Source organism: Dipodomys ordii, unplaced genomic scaffold (assembly GCF_000151885.1).
Source record: "Dipodomys ordii isolate 6190 unplaced genomic scaffold, Dord_2.0 Scaffold100, whole genome shotgun sequence".
Lineage (NCBI taxonomy): Eukaryota > Metazoa > Chordata > Mammalia > Rodentia > Heteromyidae > Dipodomys > Dipodomys ordii.
In genome coordinates, this window is record NW_012267316.1 from 2,061,890 (window position 1) to 2,067,621 (window position 5,732).

A 5,732-nucleotide genomic window follows, 5' to 3' on the forward strand; every position below is an offset into this window, starting at 1 on the left:
CTCCCTTTTGACCCAGCAATCTCACTTTTGGGCATTTACCAAAATGGTCACAAACAAGACCATACTAAAGTTACCAGCACAATTACGTTTAGTGCAGCATTATTTTCCATAGCTAAGATATGGAACCAACCCAGATGAGTAGATGAATGGATCAAGAAAATGTGGTATGTATACACAATGGTATTCTATACCTCCATCAGAAAGAATGACATTGCACCATTTGTTAGGAAATGGAAAGACTTGGAAAATTATATTTAGTGAAGTAAGCCAGGCCCAAAGAAACATAGGTCCCATGGTTTCCCTTATTTGCAATAACTAGTATATATCTGAGTCAAGCAGAAAAGATCAGATAAGTTGATGTTAAGGAAATGAACTCCAAGATAAGTATTCAAATTTTTTTTCTTTCATGCGGTTGTTTCTAACACATTTATAAGATGATTTCTTCATTGTTTGTATGTCCCTCCCACACGGTATAACCCCTGCTTTCACTGTATTTGATGTTGGTATAATTTGTGGAGGGGAAGGGCAAAAACATATTGTTTAAATAGGGATACAGGTGGACCCATTGCAACAATGAGATGTACAAGTTGTTATGTTGAAAAACAAACTTTATAACTTTGGGGGAAAGGATTGGGTTAGGGAGGGGGTGGTATAAGAAGGGATGGGAAGGGGAAACAAAGGAGGAGGCAACAATGCTTGATAAGAAATGTACTTGTTATCTTGCCCATGTAATTGTAACCCCTCTGTATGGCATTTTCACAATAAAAAAAGGAAATGAAACAGTACCAAAAAAAGAAAAAAAGAAATTAAAAGAAAATAACTATACATACTTAGAGAAGGGAGAGGGAGAAAGAGAGAGAGAGGACAATAGAATGTCAGGGCAAGCTGATAGCATTAGTGGAGTTAGGCATTAGTTAGCATTAGTTAGCATTGTAAGAGGTTCAAGGAAGGCATAGTCCCTCTCTTGAGATAATTGTGTCATTTCTAACATATTTCCTTGTGAATATCTGCTGTTGCATTGGCTTCCAAACCCCTCCCCACTCCCCACCTCCTTGTCCTTTGTCTCACCATTCTGTTTTCCCCTTTCCCTTCCCTAATTCAGATAAACATATATGCAATACCAGGAAACCAAAATTAACTACAATGACAACAGAGGATATACCATAGGTGGCAGAACATACAAAAGAAACAAGAAGTCACATAGTAGATTAAAAACAACAAAAACATCTTGGAAATGATCTATACAACTTGGGGGGGTCATGGGTAGAGAAAGTAGGAGAAAAAATGAAGGAAGGGGCAACAAGTTTGACAAGAAATGTATGTATTACCTTACTTATGTAACTGTAACTCCTCTGTACATCACCTTGGTAATAAAAAAGAGAAAAAAGAAGATCACGTGTCTATTATATGATTAAAAATACAGAGATTCCCTGACTTACAATGATTTAACTTACAATTTTTCAACTTTCAGTGGAAATCAGTTTTTGCCCTGGGCAAAAAAACACAAAAAAACTAGTAAAATTGCTTGGGATGTAACTCAAATGAAAGATCACTGACTAGCATGCAGAATAGATGCCCTACATTCAAACTGTATTACTATAAAAACAACAATAAACCATAAGTTCTCTCTTTTCCAGCAAAACAACAACATGAACTTCTCTGCAGTGCGCTGTGCTTCTTAGCTGTGATGCTCCTAAAGTTAGTGTATGTATTTTTTGCAGGAAGAAAAGGGCTCCCTTATTATTCTCAAGCTGTTGTGTCCACTTGAGTCTGAAAATGTTGATGTTTGTGATTTCCAAACTGGGTACCAGGATTTCTGGGTCTTCCAATGGGCATCAAGTCATGATGGAATATCAAACATCTTTAAAGGAAGCAGTAATATGTAACTATATGCAACCAGTGTTGGACCGAATGTAAATGACAATTCAAATTACAATGTGGTATCTGCTTTGTTTATATGTTGCCACGTAATGTTGCACATTACATTGGTTGCAATTTTTGTGGAAACAGCTACTACATGTAAATAAGTACAGAAGGGAAGACAAGTGTGGTGATTGCTTCTCATTCCAAGGTCTAAGAATGTGTGCAATGCTTAAGGAGTGGCCAGTATTCTAAGTAATCATTAAAGAATTTTTTAAAAATTTAGTTCATATCTGTAATCCTACCTACTCAGAAGACTGAGACCTGGAAGACCATGCTTTGAAGCCAGATTCAGTCAGATCACAAACACCCAAGATAGATAGATAGATAGATAGATAGATAGATAGATAGATAGATAGATAGATAGATAGATAGATAGACATCTTTTCTTTTTAATAATCATGAAACCATAAATAATTAAATTATTGCTTATAATGATTTACTAAGTGAAAATGCTAGGTATTTCTTTGGCTTAGGTGATTTATTGAAAAATTATGAAAACAATACTAATTTTTATAAGTAAAACCAAAAATGTTTGGAATAAAATGGTTGGCAGAAAGTCCACTCTGGAATCATTGAGTCAAATAGGAAAAGATTATGGAGATATAGCTGGAACAAGAGTTAACATCACCTGGGAAAATGTTGGTTATAAAAAAAAAATCACCAGGTGAGAGGTATGGCCAGGGTTCAAGATAGGCACCCTTTTGCCAATACCTTAAGATCTTCTTAGAAATTTTTTTAAAAATTTCTTCCTCAGCAAAAGCCTCTGCCTTCCTAATTACTTCCTGTCAGAAGAATGAGTGTTCTTGGTTGTGTGGGTTTTCATTTTTAAAATGCAAAAAGATACAAAATAAATTTGGCAACAGGCAGCACTCCCCCTTCTGTTCCATTTTTATGGCATCACAGTTGCACACTGGATAATCACTTTGGTCATCATGCCTCACCTGCAAGGTGACCCACTGGGCCAACCCTCCTAGAAAACACCACGACTCCAGCTCAGTCCAGGTATCAGATTGGCCATTGATGTCAGCTCACTATTAAGAATAATGCTGGGAACCAGGTTGGTGGCTCATGCTTATAACCCTTGCTACTCAGGAGGCTGAGATCTGAGGTTCACATTGAAAGCCAGCTGGGGCAGGAAAGTCCATGAAACTTATCTCCAATTAACCACCAGAAAACTGGAAGTGGCGCTGTGGCTCAAGTGGTAGAGCATTCTCCTTGAGCTGAAGAGCTCAGAGACAATGCCCTAGCCCAGAGTTCAAGCCCCATGACTGACAAAAAAAAAAAAGAATGAATAATGCTGGGCTACAGTGGTATATTTTCCTACCAGGGGGACATGTGAAGGAATAAGTTACCCTACCTGGAATAGTTCTATTCCATCTGGAACAGTTCTGTTTCTCATTTTAATTTAATAGATTGGGGTGCTTATTTCTATTGTAAGCTCTGTACTACCTAATGTTGTGAATCAGGGCCAACTCTCAGCAGAAATGAACAAATGCCTCTACTTTCTCACTCTATGCACCGATGACCAAGTTTGCCAGATATCAAATGTGAACTTAATCTTGACAAAATGTTTTTCCAATAAGAGAGACCCATCAAAACCTTAACAGTATATTTACATTGACATGAAGTACAGGTGAGTGCCAGAATGCCCTGAGTCAAGTTCCCATCCCCCAGTTTTCCTATAGCGATCACCTGTGTGGTCATTCTGCAGGGACCTCCCTGATCCATCCGCAGGTCCTCCTCCCTGTGGCTCTATCATACACTGCATCATTATTTTCAAAGTTTATTTTTGTTATCTTTAAGTAGTTGAATGAAAAGGATTTTGAGTACATTGCATCTTGATCAATGTAACCCCTTCTATCATTCTCCCCCATGGATAATTTTCCTCATGGTTTATTATTATCTGGTACTTTTCAAATACATTTTTTTCTTGAAAGTGGTTTTTAGAATTTCAAATTTGATTCAGAATCTAAACTAAATGCATCCCAGTTATAAGTAGTACAGATTGATTTTAATAATTGTGTTTTAAAACCAAATAAATAAAAAGAGGTGGGCAGGAGGAAACATCCAGACCTTCAAGAAGTTGAATGTTGTCAAAGAAGTTTGTAGAAGGATGCTTCTCTCCAAGAAATGTCATGAGCATAACATTATAGTATCAAAGTACAAAAAGACAGAAGCCTAATTTGTTCAGTGTTGTAAATGAGTAAAAACAGGCGTCATTTATTCACCATTTACTCTGTGTAAAAATTCTGCCTTTAGTTTAAATGCCCCAGTCTTGCCAGAACATTGGAAGTTCCAGATTGTTTTCACTCTAAGTGGAGATCTGCTGTTGCAAAATTCTGCAGAGTTCAATCTTATTTTTCGTCCTGAAAGCTGATGTTCAGAGAGAGGTGGAAAGAAGGTGAGATTTCAAGTAGCCCAGGTTTTTATGACTCCGTAAACCTTTAGGGAGGTTACTCTAACCTCTGTGTGCTTCTGTCACTCAGCAAGGGGCACACAGGGGCTACTAGAAGTTGGATTCATAGAGACATGGAAACACACAGGTCTGGAAGATGGAGGACAGATTTAGAACATAGTTGATACCTCTGCTGGGTAATCACTGCTGTCCTCTCAGGAGGATTTCCCAGCCCCAGGGCTCTGCGGAGGATCCACTGAAATCTTTGATGTCACTGTATCTAAATTCAGTTCTGCTCCTGTGTTCTCTTGTACTTGCTAATGACCCAGGCTTTCCCAGTAAACCTCCTGCATCATAGAGGATTGGCCATTGGCAAGAAATAAAGACTTCATGTCAGGAGAGAATATCCGTTCCCTTGTATCTCTTCAGAATATGTGCCTGTCTTTGTCTGCTTAGGTACTGTAACAGAGAGCCATAATCAAGGAACTCAAGCAATACATACTTCCATCACACATTCTGCAGGCTGGAGAGGACTGCAGGTCTGTGGAGGACTCTTTGATAACTTGCAGTGTTCGCATGGTCTTACTTGGTGGAAATTTGTGGAGGTACAGTAAATGAGCTCTCTGGTGTCACTTCTCACAGGGCATGAATCCCATTAAGTGGATCTCACTCTTGTGAACTCACCTAACTCTAACCATTTTCCAAATGCCTCATCACCAAGTGCCAGCATAGTCAGAGTTGAGGCTTCAGCTTCTGAATTTAAGAAGAAGCAATTTTTCAGCTATTCACAGAGTCTGACTGACTATCCTATCTGGTGGGATTAATCTCTTTCCCCAAGATATACATTAGGAAGTGGAAAAAGTATGTAAGTGTATGTGTATATATGTGCATACATTCATTTATGCACGTGTACCTTGGGCAAGTTATTTAACTCTGAGTTTTTAATCATTAAAATGAGGATGGCATTAATAACAGCTATGAAAGACTGATCTGAATGTCTGGAGCCTTGTATAATTTATCATGTCCAAGTGCATTGTCTTTTACCATCCAGTGTGTTTGCTTGAAGATTTATAGAGACATTCTAGTTGCAAAAAAAATGAGAAAAACCATGAAACGTATGTTTTTTTAGGTGTGGCTTACTTTGCTTATTACAATTTTTCCAGTTCTTTCCATTTACTAACAAATAAATTATATAGAACCCTAGACATTCACAAAGTGAGACCAAAGGAGGATATTCTTAGGAGAGGATCACAGAGTCAATAGCTATGTGCATATAATCACATAAAATGATGTTTCTAGAAATGAATTCCAAGAAATGGAAACAAGAGGTTTTTGTTATTTTGCTTTTTGTTTTTGTTTTCTCTTTTGTCATTGTTCATTGTTTTTGTACCTTTTGTCTTGTATGTAAGGTTAT